At 39.2% G+C, this 24,340-nt stretch overlaps 1 protein-coding gene across 1 annotated transcript in view; it reads right to left on the bottom strand.

Moving 5' to 3' along the window:
* FHIT (fragile histidine triad diadenosine triphosphatase) overlaps positions 1–24,340 on the bottom strand; it is a 1,915,768-nt gene that overhangs the window by 842,039 nt on the left and 1,049,389 nt on the right. The gene's annotated exons all lie outside the window — the stretch shown is intronic.

Raw genomic sequence — 24,340 nt, 5'->3', positions numbered from 1 at the left:
ATTCCAAATATACCAGTGTCTTCCTACAAAGGACAGCGAGTATGTAAGATGTACACTGTTCAATAAATAAAGCAGGCAAGGTTTGTATTTTATGGGGCACAAATGGGCCTCTTGTTGCAATTTCCACTCTAAAAGGCTGTGAACCTGTGTGCATTAAATTAATCATTATATTTTGTGATCTCAGCTAAAGACTAAACAGCATTTATGTGACAGAATGTGCCCAAGCCCTCCTCCAGCTCATCTTAAGTGAAGCAGAACTACAAAAATCAGGAACCAAGACTGCTGCAAGGGAAGGCTTTTCTGTTTGATTGTTTTAATATATATTAAAATATTAGTATATTAGGTTATAAAGTTATATGTATATTTTGATATATACATATTATACATAGCTATATATAAAACATATAAAATTATTATGTTAACATATATTAAATGCATGTACATATATTTATCTCACAGTTAGGGTAAATTTCTTGCTTCTCTTATGTGGAATTAAACTTAAATAATTTTTAACTCTTCCAAGGGTTTGTTAATCAAAAGGTAATGTATCCTTCCTCTTCTTTATTGGCAGAAGGGTGGAGTTGGAGGCAGGAATTAATTACTTCATCAACAAGTACACATGATAGAATACCATGTACCAATTAACACACTGAAGACTCAGACCTGTTGACATAGAGAGGCATCTGTGATACACCAACTGGCAAACAGTAAGCTGCTGAACATATAGCGCATGATAATTAGGTTTGGTAAAATTATGTTACAGCCACATATATATGTTTTTAGATGTGCATATACACAAGAAAGGGTCTTAATACATATATAAGGTCTTATAAGCAAATTGGTTCTGTCTCCGTAGCGTCTAAGGAAAATGTGTCCCAAATGCCCTGCAGGGTTTTTACAACTGGAAAGGGATTCGCATCATCTCTTCCTACCAGGGACAGCACAGCACAGTGGTTTGGATCGTGTGCCCTCGAGGCAAGAGACTGCACCTCAAATCTCACATCCACCACTAACTAGCCAGCTCTTCTTGGACAAGTGTCTCCATTTTCCTCTGCCTCCGCCAGCTCCTTATTTGCTTAATGGAACACACAGTGCCCAGCTCCCAGAGTTGTTGCGAAGGTTAAATGATTTAGTAACTGCATAGCACTTGGTTTAGCAAGTACCCAGAACACTCACCTCTCTAACACCATTGGCTAGAATCATCTTCATCTTGTCTCAGCCATAATGTACATTTTCCTTAGTCAATATCTAATTTGCCAAATGTAAAACAGGCAAGAGTCAGCAGTCTCTGTGTCCTTCCCCTTCCCCAACCCCAACCACTTCAGGTCCTGAATAAAATCATTGACTGGTTTGTACATTCCTGAAACCTGTCCACTCTGTTACAGATCAAACACCAACTTGCTTCTAACTTGGGTTTCTCAGTTGTGGTCTGAGGGTGACATGGCTGAGACAGTAAGATGGGCTGTTGACTTTTCCTGATGACAGGTCCATTTAGCTCATTTGTGGTTTCTTTTTCCTCTAGTATTCTTTTTGCTAAAATTTCCTTCTCTAATTTCTTACTTTTAATTGTATTTTCATATTGGTCTCTAAAATTTGTCATTTTTGGGGCAACATCATGTTTTAATCACATCTCCATTGGGTATGTTCTGCAATTCTAGCAAAGGTGCCATTGTCAGTAACACTCAGTGTCCTTATGGCTAAAATGGGGGTAGTGTTGTCAACATTTTCCCCTTAGTTTTGAAACAAATATGATTTCCTGAAGTTATAGATTTGATGCCCACTTTAGTAAGCAAAGACAAAAAATAAAACAACATAAGATGATCAAAATCATCCATAATCCCACCACCAGTTTTAAAAGCTTGTTATTGTTTTCTTTCCAACCCCTATATATGTCCATATCTAAAAGTTTGCAATCATGTGGTTCCAAGAATTCTGAATCTTGCTTATTTTTTCCCTTTTATTTCTTACTTTCTTCCCAGACCACTTTCAATGTTAACTTTCAGTCTGATAGGTTTAATTGAATACCTTCCATTGTGTCTAACTATATACCCATACCCACAAATATAAAAGTTTTGTTTGGTTTTGTTTTATGGAGGGGGGAGGCATCTTGCTTATATATTACCTGAAGCCTGCTTTGATAACTTTATAATATATCATGTGCAATCCTCCACATCAAATGTGCATTCTCCTTTTTAATCTCATAATAATCCATAGAATAGATATACAACAGTCTACTGAACTCATCTCCTACTGATCAAAAAATTTTTTTTCAAATTTTTGCCAGTTTGGACAATGCTGCAAGGAATAATATGTATGTGTGTGTGTGTGTGTGTGTGTGTAACAGACACATAAAGATCAGACTGTTGTTTCAGAAGCAATGTGTATTTTTAATTTAAAATAATATGGGCAAACTGCCCCCAGCATTTCTCTCCATTCTAACTAACATGAGATGTTATACATTTTAATGTTTTGCTTAAATCATAGACCAAAAATCTGGCTATTTTTCTAACAATCCTCTGAGATGAATTCTTTCTTTTATTAGTCATTTGGATTTATCTCTGTAAATTGCCCACTTCATCTGGCTGAGTTTCTAAAAAGCATTCTTTATGGTGTTGAACTGGTCTAACCCTTGGTCTAACTTGTGTATGATAAATAATTATTTTTGTACCTCGTGCTTGAATCTGCTGATGGTCAGACACATACACAGAAAGGCTGTTTAGGGAAATGAGCTTTAATACATCTTTGTTTCCCATGTGTCCCGCTTTACACTTGGCACATGAACCCCCCACCCACGTTTTATTACCGCCACATTTCTTCCTGCCCTCTTGCTTTGGAAGTTCTAACTTTCCCTTCTCTATTTCTTGCTCTCCTGTCATCACAATACCTCCATAAAGAACTAAGATTTCTTCTTCTCCCTAGCCTTTTGGGTGTTTTTTTTTTTCAAAGGGAGAGTAAAGCTTTTACCAAAGACAGTTTTGATGAGATGGCTAGAAAAACTGCTTTTCTTCATTGGCATTTTGGAAATATTGCTCAGTGGTTTGGGACCCATTTGCTCCTGCTGCCTGCATCTATCTTTGTCTTATGGCTTTTGACTTTTGCCACTTTTTTTGCACATTCTGTTGTGCTCCCTCTTGCCCGCTTAGCTGCCAGTACAGTCTGGCCTCGCGGGTTCACTGTAGCTAACCTCCTTCCCTCCCTAGGTTCTGAATCCCACCCCAGAAAAGGCTGCTTCCATCTCACTTATTGATTGGATGAAGTTTAGTTCAATCAATAAACATTTTAGCATAAGTGTGTTCAATTCCCACAGCAAAGATGTTTTCAGATAGTTTCAGATAGATCCAGAAATTTTAATTTTTTGCAAAGCAGTGTTAAAAAGTGACATTACATTTCATCCTATGAACTACAAATGATTTCAACTTAGGAGAAAATCAGGATACAGATATATGTAATTATGTAATAAAGCATTATTTTATTTATGTTTATATTAGATGTTCTATTTACTAGAGAGGTATTATATCATATTATTCACTACTATTACATCATTATTATAATAAAATACTAGTCACAGTCCAGAAAAATTAAATTTTTGAACTTAACTTTCTCTAATTCTTTCTCCACTAATACGAATTTACTACATTTTGCTTATTTGGGCACTAGCATAAAATATTTAAGAACATTTGAAGGCCAAATAACTAGAAATGGAGGCCATTCTGTAAAATTACCCCCATCACCCTGAGAACTGAGAAAAGCACAGCTTCTATTCCGGTTGATGTGGAAATCCCAGGGGAAGCAGAGAGACTTACTCAGAGACTGTTGTGAGATTTTATTGGTAAGTTGCTTGCAGCCTGGAACAGGGTAGTAGAAGTAAGCTAAGACATCAGCAATCCATTTTAAATGTTGAACTAAAAGAATTTGCTGATGAGTCTTTTCGCAGTGTGAGGGTATATTAATAAATTTATTTTCTCCTGTTAATCTGCCTCATGTGAATTTATTTATTAGGCCAGCCAGAAAAACTTAGAAGGGCAGAGAAAAAATATTTTTTCTCCTCTATAACACTTAAAAGCCTCTGCAGTTTTAAATTTCTGACCAATGGTTATTTTTGCTTATTCAAATTTCAGCCTGGTTATCCTTGCTTATGTGCAGCATAATTTTTCTTTGACTCAACTGCCCAAATACGCCTCCAATTTTAACTTTTCAAGTACTTCTCATTCTTCATCATATGTTCCAAAGTCCACACACTTGCAGTCTGTAAATATTCCAAAGATGTATGTGCGGAAATCTGACCTATGAGAAGAGAACAGTCGATAGAATTGTTAACTCTGAGCAGTTCTGCAAAAGAATCGATTCCAGAGCCAGCACTGCAATGCCGGGGATCAAGTGGTATCCAGGAAATGTATGTGTCCCCACACAGAGCATGTGCTTTAAAGATATTCTTTTCCATAAGTATTCTGAATTTACGGAAGTTCTTCTCATACCTTATCATGTTTTAAATATATAAAACAGGGGTCGGGAACCGATGGCTATGAGCCAGATGTGGCTCTTTTGATGGCTGCATCTGGCTCGCAGACAAATCTTTAATAAAAAAATAATAACATTAAAAATATAAACATTCTCATGTATTACAATCCATTGATTTCCTATTGCTCATGTTCATGGTTGCAGGTGGCTGGAGCCAATCACAGCTGTCCTCCGGAGGGACAACACCAAATTTTTATTGGATAATGCATAATGTACATGAGTTGTTGTGAAGTCAGGAAGTAAACTTCCCTCCTTTTAATCAAGTAGTCAGCTAGCTAATTGCAGAAACCCTTTTGACAAAGAAGATGGCTAAAAGAAAAAAAGATGAGGAGTATTGTACTTTTCAGCAGGAATGGACAGAAGAATTTGCCTTTGTGGAGAGAGCAGGTTCTGCAGTTTGTCTAATATGCAATGATAAAATTGCATTGATGAAATGGTCAAATATAAAGCGGCACTTCGACACACACCATACTACATTTGCATCAAAATATCCAGCAGGGGACAGCAGGAAGAAAGCATGTCAAGAGCTACTGTGCAGAGTGCAAGCTAGTCAGCAGCATTTCTGTGTTTGGGCCCAACAAGGTGACTGAAATTTGGCTAGCTTTTCTGGTGAAAAATTGTGAGAAACGGAAAGCCGTTCACAGATGGGGAGTATGCCAAAACATTCATGCCTGATGTTGCCAATAAACTTTTTGACAATTTTTCGGATAAAGACAAGATAATCAAACAAATAAAAGACAAGAACTGTTCATGATAGTACCATCATGATGGCAAATCAAATTGAGGCAACACAAGTGAAGCACGTAAATGCAGTACCATTCTTTTCTCTAGCTTTGGATGAGTCAACAGATGTAAGCCATTTATCCCAGTTCAGCGTGATTGCAAGATATGCTGTCCATGACACACTACGTGAGGAAAGTCTTGCTGTTCTGTCTATAAAAGGGGAGGATTTATTCAAGTCCTTCACTGAGTTCGCTAAAGAAAAAAAATCTACCGATGGATAAACATATTTCGGTGTGTACTGATGGTGCTCCGTGCATAGTGGGGAAAAACAGAGGATTTGTAGTGTTCTTCATGAACATGATAAGAGACCCATCCTAAGTTCTCACTGCATCCTACATCAGGAGGCGCTTTGTGCTCAGATGTGTGGTGAACAGCTTGGTGAGGTGATGTCAATGGTCAATCGGGTGGTCAACTTTATTGTTGCCCGAGCTTTAAATGATCACCAGTTTAAAACACTGCTGGATGAAGTTGGGAATAATTATCCTGGTCTGCTTCTGCAGAGCAATGTGCGTTGGTTGTCAAGAGGGAAGATGCTCAGCCATTTCGTGGCTTGTCTGAGTGAAATTCAGATTTTTCTTGAAATGAAAAAATGTTAAGCATCCTGAGTTAGCTAACACTGAGTGGCTCCTGAAGTTCTACTATCTCATGGACATGACTGAACATCTGAACCAGCTCAATGTGAAAATGCAAGGCATTGGAAATACAGTCTAATCCCTTCAACAAGCAGTGTTTGCATTTGAAAACAAGCTGGAACTCTTCATCACCGACATTGAAACAGGTCGTTTACTACACTTTGAAAAACTGGGAGAGTTTAAGTGTGCATGCACAGCAAGTGACCCTGCTCAACATCTTGATCTCCAGCAGCTAGCAGGCTTCACATCTAATCTCCTGCAGTCATTCAAAGCGCGCATTGGAGAATTTCATGAGTGCACTTGTCTTTTTTTTTTTTTTTTTTTTCATTTTTAGAGAGGAGAGAGAGACAGAGAGAGAGAAGGGAGGAGGAGCTCAAAGCATCAACTCCCATATGTGCCTTGACCAGGCAAGCCCAGCGTTTCAAACCAGCGACCTCAGCATTTCCAGGTCGAGGCTTTATCCACTGCGCCACCACAGGTCAGGTGAGCGCACTCATCTTTTTAAGTTCATCACCCATCCACACAAGTGGTAGTCACCATCCACACAAGTGCAATGGACAGTGCTGACCTGAGTTACATTCCCGGTGTTTCCATCAGAGATTTTGAGCTACAAGCTGCTGACCTGAAGGCCTCAGACCTGTGGGTGAATAAGTTTAAGTCACTTAATAAAGATTTGGAAAGACTTGCATGACAGCAAGCAGAGTTGGCGAGCAAACACAAATGGGGAGAAATGAAAAAACTTCAACCCACGGACCAGCTGATTATCAAAACTTGGAATGCTCTTCCTATCACATACCACACACTGCAGCATGATTATTGCTGTACTGACAATGTTTGGCTCTACATATGCATGTGAGCAGTCTTTCTCACATCTAAAGAATGCTAGGACCAACCTATGATCATGTTTAACGGATGGAAGTCTCAACGCCTGCATGAAGCTTAACCTCACCATCTATCAACAACCAGACTACAAAGCCATCAGCAAAACCATGCAGCACCAGAAGTCGCATTAATGGTAAGAAGTACTTTATTCATCATTGGTTAGCACAGGATAACAACCTTATTAAAAAGAATTTAGAGATTTATTGTACTTTAAAAGTGTTGGTCTTACATAAAATGCACACATTTACATGTATTTAGTGTTAAACATATTGTATGGCTCTCACGGAATTACATTTTAAAATATGTGGCATTCATGGCTCTCTCAGCCAAAAAAATTTCCTGACCTCTGTATAAAAGAATCGTTATTTGTTCTTTACAACATTCTAGTTTTGTTGTTGTTGCTATTGTTGAAGGACAATCAATCATGATTTGCATAATTTTAAGGGCATCTTAAAGGACAGGTGCAGTAACTAAGACTGAAATGGGCATGTCTTTCCCTCATGAGGGATTCAACCTAGAAATGGCTTTTAGCTCATAATGGAGAAAAAGACTAAAGTCACCAGGAAATACCAATCATCTCTCCTGATCTTTTCCCTCAATAGCAGTCTGGTGATATTTATATAATGAAAATTCTATCATGTAATTCCATACACAGAACCTTTTCCATGATTTTCCATTTTACTAAAGATGCAATCCAAATTCTTCCACACAAATTCCAAAGTTCTACATCAGGCTGCCAACCCTGGCCAACCTAGCTCATTTCTTAATACAGATAATTTGTAATGCCCTCTTTGGTCTCGCGAAGTGACATCTACCACGAACATACTTAACCTAATCCCCGAGGAAGTGTCATAACTTTAAAGTCATTCTAATGCCTTTACTCTCAAGAAGAAACACAATATGGAATGAAATGTGCTTGTAGAACAAATTCCCCTCAGGGAACAGGTCGGCTCAGTGGCCCCTCACAGGTCCCTTGACTGGGAGAGCAAATATGTGGCAGAGCAGAGACAGAGAGAACCCACATTTGCGGTCACTTTGTAGAGCTGTAGAATCTGCTCATCCTGAAGCCCAACCATGTTCACATTTTTCAATGGTCCAAGCCCTAAGTTTCTTCACAGTTATACTTTCTGCATTGGGTTTTTTGCCTATGACATAAAACGTCATAACCAATACATCCAACCACACACAGAGGATGAGGAATAGTGCCAACTCCCTCTCATCAGACTGTCTGTAAAGAACGCTTATATGATCACCTAAAGGAAATGTAAAAGTTCATGTTCTTCTCTGACTTATAAATATGAGATATCATGGACTTTACAGAAATGACATGTTACCAAAACAGCCTTATTTAGGTGTTTGGGAATGCGTTTCTACTTAACAATCCCTAAAGTTAAGGATGTAAGCCTTCTAATTTCTTATGTCTTTCCTGAAGGCACAACATAGTTCTCAGGGCTTTGTAGCAATGCTGGACACAGTAATCATAAGTTATTAGAGCTGGCCACCCCGACTCCTCCTCCTACCAGTCCGGTTGCACCTGACCTTGAGAATACCTGAAATCCCACACTGGTGCAGCCTTTTTCATGGGCTGGGTGAGAAAACCAAAAGCAATAATTAACCTCTTATAAGTGAGTATATTTTTTAGTGTGATTTTCCTAATATCATCATAAAATAATTTCTCCATTTTTTTCACCACACTCTTTCTATAAAGTAAAATAGCTGTTAATAAACTGACAATATAACAATTTGTGTTGTGCTCTAGGTTATAATTGTACTACAATAACTACAGCAATAAGAGTAAACACTTGTATGGAACCATTTGTGTAGCAGGCCTCTATTCTAAACACTTGGAAAACTCCATTATTTCAGTAAAAACCCTACAAAAGTAATTACTATTTTTAAATCATCATTTTATTGATGAGGCTCAGAGAGGTTAAGTCACTTGCCCAAAGTCACACCATTGTAAGCCCAGATTTGAATGGTAGATCAGTGCTTTGAATTATCAGGTTATAAAGTCATACTTTGGAAATATGGCTGGTTAGGTTCCAGAGTACTTCAATAAAGTATCAAAATAAAGCAAGTCATGCTCTTTTGCTAGTGGAGGGCCTGATCTTCTATTTGTATAAAATTGAAGCACAGCGTTTGGGAAGTGCAGTAAAACAAGGTATGCCTCTACCACTTCTCAATAAAAAACATGCTGGGGAAATGACTGGATGATATTGGAGAACATGCCTTGAGATTACTAGAAAATGAACGTGCAGAAATCTCAAAGCTTTGGATGCAGGGAGATAAAGATTTTACGAGGAGAACAAAGGTAAATATAAAGTATCTCTTGTATAGTCTGCAAAGCTGAAATTAGAAATGGATTACTATATTGTCCAATCTGGTCATCTTCAAACTTCCATATCCTAAAGCTTTAGTTTCCAATCAGCACAATCATGTGTTCTCTGATGCACACACACTCACATTTCTGCATTTCTGCATGCACACACCAACACACACCGAATACATGGCAGAAAACCAGAAACAGCCCTTTTTTCTTTGTTGTGAAGCAAATGCAGTTACAGAGGCAGCAGGGAATAAATATTTTGATGCTCACTTCATGTACTAGTGCTTTTAAGTGGAACACAGAGAAGGAACTTTTAATCTTTTTATGTAGTAATGTAGCATTTGGAAAGAAAAAATGCTGTAAAATCCACCCCTCCATCCCCATGAGTGTCATTTCTAGCAATAAGGTTTGTTTTCTTTATCTGAAGTGCATCTAGGTGATCTAACCAAAAGTAACTGATCCACAGGCTCTGAGGTTTTTATCAGTAATCACTTTTTGCATTCATAAATAAACGAAAGTAAGTTTAGTCTCATCTTCCCTCTATCTCCTAATATCATGGCAAATACAATACTTTTGACATTGGCAAGGGGCACATTAAAGGACTTCTTCATGCAGGTGAACAAGGAAGCACAGCCTGAGCTGAACTTGCCTTCCTGTGTGGTAGAAGTATGGGGCTGGTGGGGGAGGCAGAATGGTCTTAACACATCCATCTCTCTCAGGACGAAATGCAGACTGTGAAATAGCAGGAGATGAAAAATGTTATCCTGAGGTCAAGGTGAATTTAGAGATGTGGTCATTAAGTTAAGAGAAAAGCAACTATTCTGCTTAATTTCTTACAAACAGAAAATAAAATATCAGAAAGGGAGGAATATAATATCAAAACCCCTACCAAAGAGGATCTTCCTCTCAGTGTTCACTAACATTAACACAACCCCAGGGTGCTACCCTACTTTGCCTCCATCATCAAAGCCTGCCACGGCCCCAGAAGCCAACAGGCAGCTTTCTGCTTTCCCTTACTAAAACAGTGCCTCGGACAATGATGTATTCATTCTCCATTACCTTAATTAGGTAAAATCTATTTTATAAAGCAAGAAACTTTTCAAGGAGGTCACAGATGTATCATGATGTTAAAAGTCATAAAATTACAGTTACAGGTTAAGTAGTTAAATCCAAATTATACACCACTCCATTAACTTTATAATCAATAGAAATTAAAGGAAATAAGGAAGTAAAGTAAATAATAGGATCCTAGCTTAAGTCAAATCAATACCCATTCATTGGCATCTATTACATTTCAGATGCCACAAGAGGACAGGTGTGTGGAGCCATGTTCTCTGCCTTAACGATCTTTCATCTGGCTGGGAACCACTACATAGCATGAGGAAAATTTCCCCAGACAACAGCAATGGCAATGCAGAAGAAGTCCGAGGGCCTGGCCCTGGCCGGTTGGCTCAGCGGTAGAGCGTCGGCCTAGCGTGCGGAGGACCCGGGTTCGATTCCCGGCCAGGGCACATAGGAGAAGCGCCCATTTGCTTCTCCACCCCTCCGCCGCGCTTTCCTCTCTGTCTCTCTCTTCCCCTCCCGCAGCCGAGGCTCCATTGGAGCAAAGATGGCCCGGGCGCTGGGGATGGCTCTGTGGCCTCTGCCTCAGGCGCTAGAGTGGCTCTGGTTGCAACATGGCGACGCCCCGGAGGGGCAGAGCATCGCCCCCTGGTGGGCAGAGCGTCGCCCCTGGTGGGCGTGCCGGGTGGATCCCGGTCGGGCGCATGCGGGAGTCTGTCTGACTGTCTCTCCCTGTTTCCAGCTTCAGAAAAATTAAAAAAAAAAAAAAAAAAAAAAAAGAAGTCCGAGGGCCATGCACAAGAACCACGCAGAGAAGTCTGCTGGGCCAGTGCACTGTTTAACAGCATGGGCTCCAGAGCCAAGCTTCCTGGGTTTGAATCTTTCGATGTTACTTCAAGCTCACTGACCTTGGACCACTTCATAGACTTTGAGTGCCTAAGTTTCCCAAAATAACGGGGATAAAATATTACATATCTCATTTAATGACTATAAAAATTTAATGAGCTAATACTTGAAAAGAGCTTTAAATAAGGCCTGCAAGACACTAAATACTACCTAACTGTTAAATATATGAAAACTATGGAAGAGAAGGAAAAGATTTCTGTCATGCTAACAGTCCCTAAAGTGCTGGTACAATTTAAATGTGTAGGGAAAATATTATGTTAATTTCCCCCTTTCCACTGATTTGTTCTCTGCTGCTACAAACATTTCAAGGTCTCAACCATTCTGAAAATTAAAACTGACAAATGCATATCTACTTTGTTAACCCCTTGTAAAAATCTCATCTCTCTTTATCTTCATTGATAAACGTTTTAAAACTCACTTACACGTCCATGATCATCTATTCCCCTGCCACTCAAAACCCAAGTCCAGCCCCCACCATGCTTCCCAGAGCACTGTGAATAGTCTAACACCTAAATCCAACATCGCTTTTCATCAGTTAGTATCCTTCATTTCTCCAGAACATTTAAAACTACCTGCCATTCTTTCATCACAACGTTCTCCTCTCTAGGTCATCACTATTATTAAAGTGTTGACTCCTAGACACAGGGACATTCTTACTCACATCTACATCTCTTGGTACACAGGACTGTGTCAGAATTAAATTACTTTGCCAGACTCCGCTCTTCACCACTGTGTGAGGTGGCTGTCAAGTGCCACCTCTGATGTCCATACCCATCTGACCCCTCCTCCTGAGCACAGGCAGGACTTTGACATGATGGTGTTCACTCCTGTGATTAGGTTAGTTATGCACAAAGAGGAACTTCCCAGATATAAGTAAGACTCCTACATCAGTTGGCTGGATCAAATAGGAGGTTATCTTAGGTGGACCTGACTCAATCAGATGAACCCTTAACAGAGACTGGGCCCTTACAGCCAAAAGAAACCCATACCTTAAAAGAAATTTTGCTGCAGCCCATGAAAAAGTAAGCTCCAAGTGAAAGAGCTTAAGAAGAAGGCCATGTGGAAGTGACTTTCTAGGGGCTAAGAGTGGTCACTCTCTAGCAGCTAACAAGATAATGGGGTACTCAATCCTACAGCCACAAGGAAATAAATCCTGCTGATAGGACGGAGTTTGGAAGGGATCTTTCCCTGGTCAAGTCTCTAGATAGGAACACAGACAGCTGACCCCTTGATTTCAGCCTAGAGGGACCCTTAGCAGAAAAGCCAGGTAATATCTGCCAGCTTCTGGGTCATCAAAACTGTAAGATAATAAATATGTGTTCTTTTGAGTCACTAGGTTGATGGTAATTTGTTACACAGCAACTGAAATCCCACACACGCTTGACCTACTTCCCTCTGCTTTCCACTGTCTTCTCCTCTGACTCTATTTTCTTCACCTAACACCTAAACAAATATGTGTTGTTTTTCTCTGTCTCAACAATCTCCAAAGTGATTATAGCATGATGAATCACTTTAATAAGCACCTAGATGTAGCCATCTCTAGATCTCTAGACTATTCTTCCATCTAAAATCCAAGTCCTACTTTTCCTTAGCCATGTGGGCACCAAACTGCATATTTGATGGGTCTAAAGTCTACCATGTTATATAGCCCCTTTTATCTCATGCTCAGTGTAGCTTCTCCTTCTAATTGGGCTAGTCCTGCTCTTCACATCTCCATTTTTTCAACATTTATTCTGCGAGCATCACTAGGAGATTAACCTGCTTTCCTTACTACGATTAGAACCATGACTGGCCAAATCCTATTGGCTTTTAACAGCAAAGTTCACATTCAAGTCTTCTTTCTATTACAAATGGCATTTAGACCCTTATTACTACTGGTTTGGCCTTTTTCCTAATTTCTCTAAAACCTATTTTAAAATCTCTAATATTTACAAGCAGGTCTTACAAAAGGCAAAGAACTAACCTTGCCTCAAAGGGCCTGTCAAAGTCCAACACATGTAAATTTCAAATCTCTGTCAATTACAATGGCATTGTAGTATTTTTAATATCTCTAGGCCTTAGTTTCCTATCTGATTCCCAGAGAAGATAACATTTACTTCACAGAGTTATCATGAGGGTTACGTGACAAACCATCCAATAAATTGTGGCTATTTTAATTATTACCTGGAATACCGGCAACAAGGTTAGTTTCCCCATCAATCAGACTTGAAAGCTTAACAAAGCCTCCAATTATCCTTTCTGCATCCCCTTACTAAGTCATCAGTGACCTTCACCAATGACTTGTGTGGTAACTTCATTGGAATATGTTTTGAGTCACCATTCAGCTTGCAAACTCATGGAAAATCTTAACAATATTGCTTGTTTATTCTTGTCTCCCTGAAAACAGACTAATAAACATGGAGGCAGAAACTGAGAAGCAGTTTAGATGGAAATGTGGACTCCTAAGAGTAGGAGGAGGAGAAGAGAGGGAGAGAGGTGGATGCACGGAGCAGACTTCCTCTCCGATAAAACAGAGTGAAGCAAAGGTGCCCTGTGTGCGGAGGTTACTCTTAGTGAGTAATTCCTCTGGGGACACATGTGCCATTACTGAGATCACATCGTCTCCAAGTGGTGACAATTTTTCCATGGGAGGAAGGAGGCCAATTCTAGTGTCATTCAACTGATCTCATGCAACCTTCCCTCCACCAAATGTCAGTATCATTTCTTCTGTGAAGAAGGGAAAGAATAAAGTAACTGGATATGTTTGACAACTTCTAGTTAGCCCCCTTGCTCCAAAGGTTTAATTAATTGAAAATTTAACTTTTATCTTTACAGCTGAAAATATCTCTGTGAAATGGGGAAATGTCAAACCATGTGGCTAAAGAGATGACAGCACTGAGACCTAGCAATGGCATCAGCAGGCCAGCACTTGGGCTATGGTACAGTGACACAATTTCATTTTATCAAACACTGAGACACAACATTTGTGAAAATTCATAAAAATTCTGGTTCTCATTTATGACAAATAAACCATAAAGCATCCATTAAAATTTTTACAAATACCTTCTTCTTTTACGATGCTTAAAAAAGCTTTCACTAAATTCTTTCTCCCATCATTGTCAGAGAATCATGAAAAAAAAGACTTAAAAGTGGATATATATGCTCTGATTAATATTTGAGTAGGTAAGAGCTTGTAAAATTGTGTAGGAAGAGTATATAGAACAGGAAAAAGCTAAATATGAAGATAAAATTCAAAGAAACACAAACAGGAAGGAGGTAGGGTGTGTGACTAAATTTCACGAACAGGTGCAACAGCTTCAGACTCTATGGGGGGATGGGAGACAGGAGAAGTGGAGGTTCTAGTAGCTTTGCCAGCCAGCCAGGCAGAGAGAGAATAAGCAGTGCTCGACGGGAGCACCTCCAGTGGGCAGTTCCATCCTGGCCCTGCCTGACTGATGTGCATCACATGGTGACGGACAATGCTCTAATAATGTTCCTTGGGGTGGTGAGGAGCATAGGAGAGAACTTACAAACCAGATGTGCTGGAGAAGAGGATGAGAAGGTAAAGAAGAAAGAATTAAAATGTGGCTCTTTGCTGAGAATTCTTCTATGTGATTTTTTACACATGATCCCCACAGCTCTCTAACATAATAATCACTACACCTATTGTACAGGTGTGGAAGTGCAGGCACCAAGAGCTATGTGAGGCGGTAAATTAGCTTACTTTTGAGCAAGCATTCCTTGGCTTTCCTTGACATCCCTGCACCTTTGATGTTGCACTTAGTCATGTGACTTGCACAGACCATGAACGGAAGACAGTATCAGTTCTGAGCCTATCTATAACTTAAGGAGTTTCTGCTTTGTCCCTCTGGGAGCTTCAAAAAACTATGAGAAGAACATGTTCCAGGTTACCCTGAAGCCTCTATCCTGGACAGCAATGTGAAACAGGTGGAGCAGAGCCGCTGAGCCCCACGTACAAGCTCACAGTATAAAAAAGAGGTGCCCAGTTGCTCTGCAAAGCTGTAAGGGTACAAAGACACCGTCACATCAAACTGACTAATAGAGTCAACTAGTTTACTAAGGTGTCGAAAATGAGCTTTTTCCTTAATTGCCACCTACTAGCACTTGGCACCAATGTTGAGATACAGAAGCCATTTTCTAAGCAAATGTTAGTTTTCATCTTGGAAAGAAAGAGTGAGAGAAAGTTTAATATAGAAACCCATTTCTGATTTCCACCTTGCAAAACTCTAACTATAGGATAGTTATTATGTGGTATGTTTTACTTCTGAGTAAATTTGATTCTTCATTTTGCTCTGGTTTCTTCTGGCTTACACGTCAAGGTTTTGGTTTTTCAACCTCCTTGAAGCTGCCTTCTTGCGCTGTTATTTTTACAAATACCATTAACTGAAAAACCTGCACTTTATTCTTTTACATTATCTTTGCACTTTATTTTTCACAATGTTTTTGTAAATCTCACCTAGCTTTTTTTTTGTTTCTGCTTCCTGCACTTACCTTCACCTAGCTCAAATGATAGTCACTGACTCATTGACTTTTGAGCCAAAGCTTTTACTGAACACCGTGGGATTACATCCATGAAAGGTTTTAATGTACTCTACTAATCAAAGATCTCTAACATTGCCAGGGCTTTTGATTTTTTGGGATTAAGCCAGTAGTTTGAAGAACAGTGAGTCTCAGGGCGACAACAATCTTCAGCTATTCTAAAAGAAGATCACTCCCTTTTCTCAGGCTTGGCTTTCCTGAATATTTTTTCCATGTCTTTTTCCTTTTTTATAATCTCATGATAAAAATATTACCATTAAGAGCCCTGGCCAGTTGCTCAGTTGGTTAAGAGCATCATCCTGAAACAACAAGGTTATGGGTTCAATCCCATCAGGGCATACATGGGAAGCAACCAAAAAATGCACAATGAGTGGAGCAACAAAATGCTTCCCTTCCTCCTCTCACTCCCTTTCTCTCTGTGTCTCTAAAAATCAATAAAAATTTAGCCCTGTTCGGATAGCTCGGTGGTTGGAGCATTGTTCCAGAGCATAGAGGTTGCCAGTTCAATCCCCGTCAGTGTACATACAAGAACAACTCCATGTCCCTGGCTCTCTCCCCACTTCTCTCCAAAATACACACACAGACACACACAGACACACACACACACACACACACACACAACTACCATTAGCATCATTCTGTCTCTCCCCTCCATTAAACTTGCTTCATCACCGCCTTTCAGGATGCTGGCCTGTTCATTTAGTATTTAGGTTTTCCTGACAAACTGATGAACAAGCAGCATGATGTATGTAGGAGAGTGAAAGCCTTCTCTAGGTGGAAGCCCCACTCACTCAGCCTCCCCTCTGTCATCTCTCTGGTCTCCCCCATGGGGCACATGGGGCCGCTCGCTGCCTGTACACTGGCCTCAGCTTTGCCAACAGACCCTCTGACACATTCTACCCCTACCCATATGCACCTTCTTAAAATGAACTAACACTTATGCTTTCAGTATATACTTTAATTATTTTAAACTAGTGATTATTTTAGTAGTGAAGGAAGAGGCTCAGTACATAGCATACCCTCCCCAAGACCCTTAGCTAGTGAGCTGAGAGCATGCACCAAAGCCACTACTTGTTTCTAAAATCCCTGCTCAACCCTGTGCTTTTGCTTCCATGGCTTCCTCTGCCTAAAACCCCTCCATCCCCTGCCCCTGCAGGGAGCCCTCACTGACTCCAGGGCCCGTTCAGTCTTCTCTCAACACTTACATGATCACCTGAGACCAAGTTAACTGTCATTCCATTTGTGTATCCATGGCTCCTTTCCTATATTTCTAAAAGAGAGAGCAAACACTCTGTATTCACACCTCTGTTCACCCCACCATCACACAATTAGTTCCTGGAAGACATGAGCTCCATTTTTAATTCTCACAGTGCAGATGCCCAATGACTGAGTGTTGAACCTAATCTAAATAACAGGAAAATTGGGACAGCTATTACAATTATCAAAGATAAGGAATGAGTGGGGAAAAATGTGTGTGGATATGCATCCATATGGGTTATATACACTACTATATGGTTATCTATATAGGTAACCCATTACATTATAGAGCACTACATAGACAATCAGTATAAATTACACTGGGGAACAAAATTTTTGTTGCATCAACAAAAACACTTGTTCTTACCTAATTCAAGTATGCTGATCTCAAATCTGACATTAGTTTTTCTCTGTAAGCTACAGTTTTTTTCAATTCAAGATTTTAAGTTTTCATCTTATTGTAAAATTTTCAACATTTAATTTAACATAAGTAGAAGGTCTTCTTGGGCATCTTTGTGAAAATATAATAATTTATATAATGCAGTGAATGCACTAATACACTAAAAGATATAATTGCATCAGAATTTGTCTACAATTTCAAAATAGAACATATTAAAACACTTGTTTTAATCATAAAATTTGCGCAAAACTTATTTAAATTCTATTCAGGCAAAAAATTTGCATTTGTAGCTCTTGCATTTGTGTACTTGTTGAGGACAACCTCGTTTGATGCTCCAGCAGTAGTCTGCTCATCACTAACAGCTCCAAGATTTTCAGGAAACTTATCAAGGTGACTGTTCAGGAAGTGAATCTTAACAGTCATGTTATATCCAATGTCGTGGAAAGCCAACAGCATCCTTTGAACCAGAAGTTCATAGTTTTCTGCTTACTTGTTGCCAAGGAAGTTCTTTGTAACTGCCATAAAAGATTACCATGCTGCTTTCTCCTCCTTATTCATTTTCCTGGCAAATTCTTCTTCACATACGAGGGTTTGAATTTGAGGTCCATTGAATACACCCACTTTTATCTTCCCAAAAGACAAGGCAGGTAAAGCAGAAATAATATGTTGAAAGCATTCACTTTTTCTACTCAAAGCCTGAAAAAACTGCTTCATTAAGCCAAGTTTGATGTGAAATGGGGGGAAAATGATCCTGTCTTGATTAACTATGGGTTCATTCACAATATTTTGCATCCCTACTTCCAGAGCTTCACGTTTCGGCCACTCCTTCTGTGTCCAGTGTTTTTCCTGAGCTCGGCTGTCCCACAAACACAGAAAGCAAGGATACTTTGTGAAACCTCTATGTTGTCGTAGCAGGAAATTTACCATTTTAAGATCCACACAAATAATCCAGTTATGCTCCTCATACTTCAGAAAGTCGAGGACAATTTTTATGTCATTATAATCTTCTTGCAGATGACTTGAGTAACCAATTGGAACCACTGCATAAACATTACCATTGTGTAGGAGAACATATTTCAGACTCTGTTTAGAGCTGTAAAGAAATAGCCACCATTCTGTTGGACTGTAAGTGGTAACACCTAGCTGGCTGAGAAGACTACTGATATCATGACAGTAAACAAAGTGTTTGTCTTCGGAAAAAAAGTTCACAAAAATTTGTTCACGCTTCCTGAAATGGGATACTTTAGCTGACCAGTGAAGTACATTCCTTTCTTGAAGCCTGGAGGCTAATAACTCAGCTGCTTTATTTGATAGGCCCAAATCTCTTACTAAGCCATTCAATTCGGGTTGGCTAAATTGCTGAGGGGTTATTGACTGCTTGGCATCAGAAGAAGACCCTTCAGATTCTACAACCACTTCCTCATGCATCTTATCAAATTACACTTGATCACCATGTTCACTTTCTTCGTCCTTAGAAGAAATAAAACCATTGAAAACTGGAACCGAGAGTGTCTCATAGTGTGGGATAGGTTGTATTGCTGAAGAAATATTAGGATATGCAATCATATGCCATTTTTTCTTGCTGATGCCCTTTGTATGGATCAGACAGAAATAATAGTCACTGCTGTGGTCCTTAGGTTCACGCCAAACCATGGGAATACCAAAAGGCATTTCTTTGTGTTTTCCTTTTGTCCAGTCACGAAGCATTTCCTCACAATTATGATACACAATATGAGGAGCACGATTCTTGTCTTGATCGCCAAGGGAACTTGAAAATAGGTAATATATGCATGTGTCACAAATGATGAAATATTGTGCCTTTGACATTGAAGTGTTTAACAGCCACATAGATAACAGAAGGTGTCAGGACTATTCTTACATTTATGCCTACTCAAAGAAGCCATGATTCAATCTTAAAACAAAATAATAGGGTGTTTTTATCAGATAATAATTTTTTACATTTAAAAACAACTACAATTATGTAAAAGTGATGTTTGTAAAACATTAATTGCCTTGTGGTTATGTTCAATCCAACAGTCGTTGCCCTTTAACTCTAATTTAAAAACCAATGCATGCCATTAACTGTAACAAAAAGAAATTAAAATTGCATAAAAACTAGAGCATGCACCAAAAAAAATGGATTTCAGATTTGAAATCAGCGATGCTGAAGTATATAGAAACAGTTCTAAAACCTCATGCAACAGAAAATGAAAAAAAATTGTTCCCCAGTGTTATCTGTAATATGTTGATGGAATAAAGATAAAAACTGAGTGCAATGTAAAATAGTGGCCAAATATATCTCTCAGTGTCATTTTTCCCCCCAAGAGAGAGATGAGAAGCTTCAACTCATAGTTATATCACTTTAGTTGTTAATTGATTGCTTTTCATACATGCCTTGACCAGGGGGAGCTTAAGCCAAACCAATGACCCCTTGCTCAAGCCAATGATCTTAGCCTCAGTCAGTGACCATAGGATCATTTTGATGATCCCAAGCCAGTGACCCCATGCTCAAGTTGCCAAGACTGCACTCAAGCCAGCGACTTCAGGGTTTCAAACCTGGAACCTCAGTGTCCCAGGTTGATGTTCTATCCACTGTGCCACCATTGGCCAAGCTTATCAATACTTCATATTCAAGAGACAACTAGAATACTGGCCACTTTACAAATAAGGACAACTTGTATTTTCCACAACTAAATAATCTAGAAGTGTCTTGGGATCATTAAGAAGTATCTTTTGAAGAAGAAGAGCTCCTGGCTCATAAATCACATAGTTCTGTTAGGTGTAGCACTTTATATGAAATACAGTGTCCATGTTGCCATACTAAACATTATGCCTTCTTGGATGTTGCCACCTACTAACATCACATTGCCTATGCCCCTTTACATTTGATTTTTAAAAAGAACATGTTTTTTTGTCTTGTTTTGCTTTGTTTTGTTTATAAGGTCAAGAGAGATCAAATCACTTGCTGGAAGATGGGTAAACCAATTGCTTCAACTGCAGCTGGTGGTGACCATCCACCTCTTTTGTGCTCTTTATTTCTCTTGATGTTTGCATGTCCCTTTGGGAATCTTTCAAATCTGCATCCTATTGTCCATTTCTCAGCAGCTTGAGAATAAGTATTTTAATTTCAAATCTCTACTGACAGAAAAATTTCTATATGTATAGTCACTTAGAAAGAATGAGCAAACTAAAAACTCAATAAGAGTCAAAGGGCCCCATGACCATTCTTTCCTCTTCCAGGCTTATTTTGGTGCCTTTCTTCTCTGTCTTGTGGGGTGAAGGCTGGCAGGGTTGCCTGTGGGATCATTCCAAGGTGTCCATTACTCTGACCCACTAGGGTGAGAACAATCATGCCATCTCAGTCCTCCACAGGACCTCTGGAGTAATACTGTTGCATTTCTCTGGCACCAAAGATGCTGCTGATGTACATTAACCTGTCTACCTTTCAGGTTTTAATAATAAATTCAAGCTGTCTTTTCAAACTATTTTATTTAATGCCTTGACAGACTTATACTAGCACTACTCCAGATAAATGCTTGCCTCATCCAAAAGAGATAGCAGAAAGAATAATTTCAATTTACTCTTGCATGCTGTCTGTTAATTATTTTGAAACATTTTTTCAGTAGATTGCTTAGTGCCATTACATAAAAATTCTAACTTAAATTCCTCACTCACTCCTATTCCCCTACATCACAGTTTTTACACTTGGTGGCATTATATTTTAAATAACATTTTAGTAACTACAACATTCATAGGTAAACCATAGGAAAGAGGTATCCTCTGTAGCAATGTTTTACTCATCTGTAACTGTATCAGAGGGTTTTCTTTTTCAGTTGATTTTCTATTGCCTCCAAACAAATAAATCTTGGGTTCAAACAATACCCTTTGCTTTCTGGGTTATGCAGTAAGAAAAGTAATTTACAAAGTGCATGACTAAACTGGACTCCTGGACAGAGCCAATGGCACAGAGGAGAGCAGCAGGTATCACAAGACCAGCCCTTACCTGTCAGTGGATGGCAGAGATAACTGTGTGTGTCATGGCAAGCCATCAGGATGCACATGTCTTCCTCTGTGATCTGTGCTAATATATAGGCTATCTGGTTCACACTGTTCTTTGGCCAAAACCCTCTGGGCAGTAACTACAAACTCTAAGTGTCCAGTCCTTTGAAAACATTCTGAATGGGTAAAGTATGCAAATTTAGTCACAAACATTTCCAGGGAGTCAAACTTGTATATGACTATTATTGGAGTTGATTTTTAAATGAAAACTTTAGATATTATGGTAAGGCAGTTTTTCATAGTCCCCTAGTTGATATAGTACTAGGGAATTATACACTTCATGATGTAATAAAAAACGTGAATATTTTACCAACAACTTAGTTTATGAAGAATGGCTTATACGCCTGTTGAAATATCAAAGTAAACGTATCATTTACGAAAGAGAGGAGGCGAGAAGGCTAATGGGCACATCAAAGCCTGTACTTCCCTTGGTTCCTTTTCAGAGTGAGGCAAATGCCAAATTCAGCTACTTCTACTCAACAATATAATTGACAAATACATGTTTTGCACCTACTACATACCAGGTGCCAGGTACTGCCCTAAGTTCTGGGGACACAGAAGTAAATAAAACAGAACAAAGAACCCTGCCATCATGAAGTCTACTCTAATTCATGTATTTTGTTCAACTTCACAGATACAAGTCAAAAGTTATATATTTTCATTTTAAAGTATTTTATATTAAAATGAACTCAGTTCAAATTTTACTCATTCTCTTAATGAATGTGGATTTTTATTTTTATTTTTTTTTAATTTTTTTTTTCTTTTTCATTTTTCTGAAGCTGGAAACAGGGAGAGACAGTCAGACAGACTCCCGCATGCGCCCGACCGGGATCCACCCAGCACGCCCACCAGGGGCGGTGCTCTGCCCCCCAGGGGGCGATGCTCTGCCCATCCTGGGCGTCGCCATATTGCGACCAGAGCCACTCCAGCGCCTGAGGCAGAGGCCACAGAGCCATCCCCAGCGCCCGGGCCATCCCTGCTCCAATGGAGCCTCGGCTGCGGGAGGGGAAGAGAGAGACAGAGAGGAAAGCGCGGTGGAGGGGTGGAGAAGCAAATGGGCGCTTCTCCTATGTGCCCTGGCCGGGAATCGAACCCGGGTCCTCCGCACGCTAGGCCGACGCTCTACCGCTGAGCCAACCGGCCAGGGCTGAATGTGGATTTTTAAAAGCCAGTTGTCATCCCAAGATATTTGCCTAATGTTTCGGAAAAGTGATTTTGGTCTGAGATTATTTTAACTATTTACCTACTTTACAGAATATTATAAATGAAACTGCACAGACTATAGAGAAATTTTTTAAAATGTAAATGTAAGTAAAGTAGAATGTCTACTGTGCACCTCCTATTCTGCACTTTCCTACTTGATTTTATTTTTATGACATCCATTTCTGCCCCGTTCACAGATGAGGCCCATAAAACTTCAAGTTCAGTACAGCTATCTCGAACATTTGCAAAGTAGCAAACAAATTGAGAAGATCATCTTCCTTAAAAACCCATTGCTATTGCTCTTGATCAATAACTGGCATCATTAAATCTTAGATGGACATGTGGGCAAGACTGTTGGAGCCAGGCAAGGATTTTTCCTAATATGGATACTGATGTCATTTGGGTCGAGGGAAGCTGAGCAGATCTGCAATAATGGGATGTGATTATATAATACATCCAAACCATAAATAAATACTCCATTAAGTTATAAAATTCTACATGTGCTGAGGAGGACTTCCTGTCAGTCACTTAACTTAGGGGGGTTAAAAAAGGAAAGCTCCATTAATCACTCATTCAGCCAAAACTTCCTGAACCAATGTTTAGCACAACACATCGTCATCACCACCATGGGTTGAGTTTACCAGACACTGCCCGTCAATTATATGCCTCCCTTCATTTAATCAATGAGCAAACCTGTAAATTGGGTATAATTTTTATCCTCATTTTATAGATGAAGTAAATAATACTTGGAGAGGTTATGTTATCTGCTTGTAATAACACAGCAAACTACATAATTGAACACCAAACAAGTATTGATCAGTATCCTAAGCCCATAGTTTCTTTCTACCACAGGCTTATTGACATATAATTGACATATAACCTTGTTAAGTTTAAAGTGTACAGCATATTGATTTGAGACCCTTATAAATTTCAAAATTATTACTGCCTTTCTTTAGCTAACACCATCATGACTTTATATTTTCTTTTTGAAATGAGAGCATTTAAGATCTACATTCTTAGCAAGTATATGATTAACTATAATCACCATGTTACACATTAAGTCCTGACATTAAATCCCAAACAACTTATTTATCTTATATTTGAAAGTTTATACCGTTCAACTAACATTTTGCCTTGTCCACCACCCCTCAACCCCTAGTAATCACAAGGCTCCCTTTCCTTTACATCCTGGCGTGTTTGTTATCTTTTGTATTTTTGATAATGGGCATTCTTAGAGTGTGAGGTGAGATCTCATTGTGCTTTTGCTTTGCATGTCCCTCATAGTTAGTGATGTTGACACCTTTTCATCTACCTGTTGGCCATTTGTATGTTATCTTTGGAAAACTATCTATTGCCCATTTTTTAATTGAATTGTTTTTCTTCCTGTTGAGTTGTGTGAGTTATATATATATATATATATATATATATATATATTTTTTTTTTTTTTTTGAATAGTGACTTCTTACCAGATATATGATTGCAAATATTTTCTCTCATCCTGTCAGTTGCCTTTTCATTTTGTTGTTTCCCTTGCTGTGTAGAACCTTTATAGTTTAATGTAGTCCTACTTGTTGATTGTTTTTGTACTCTTTTTTTTTTTTAATTTTTTTAAATTTATTTTTAGAGAAGAGAGAGAGGGGGGAGAGAGAGACAGCGAGAGAAGAGAGAGAGACAGGGGGAGGAGCTGGAAGCATCAACTCCCATATGTGCCTTGACCAGGCAAGCCCATGGTTTCGAACCGGCGACCTCAGCATTTCCAGGTCAACGCTTTAT

This window comes from Saccopteryx bilineata, chromosome 10 (assembly GCF_036850765.1).
Source record: "Saccopteryx bilineata isolate mSacBil1 chromosome 10, mSacBil1_pri_phased_curated, whole genome shotgun sequence".
Lineage (NCBI taxonomy): Eukaryota > Metazoa > Chordata > Mammalia > Chiroptera > Emballonuridae > Saccopteryx > Saccopteryx bilineata.
The sequence above is the reverse complement of the archived record's forward strand: the minus strand, read 5'-3'. Positions and strand labels throughout refer to the sequence as shown.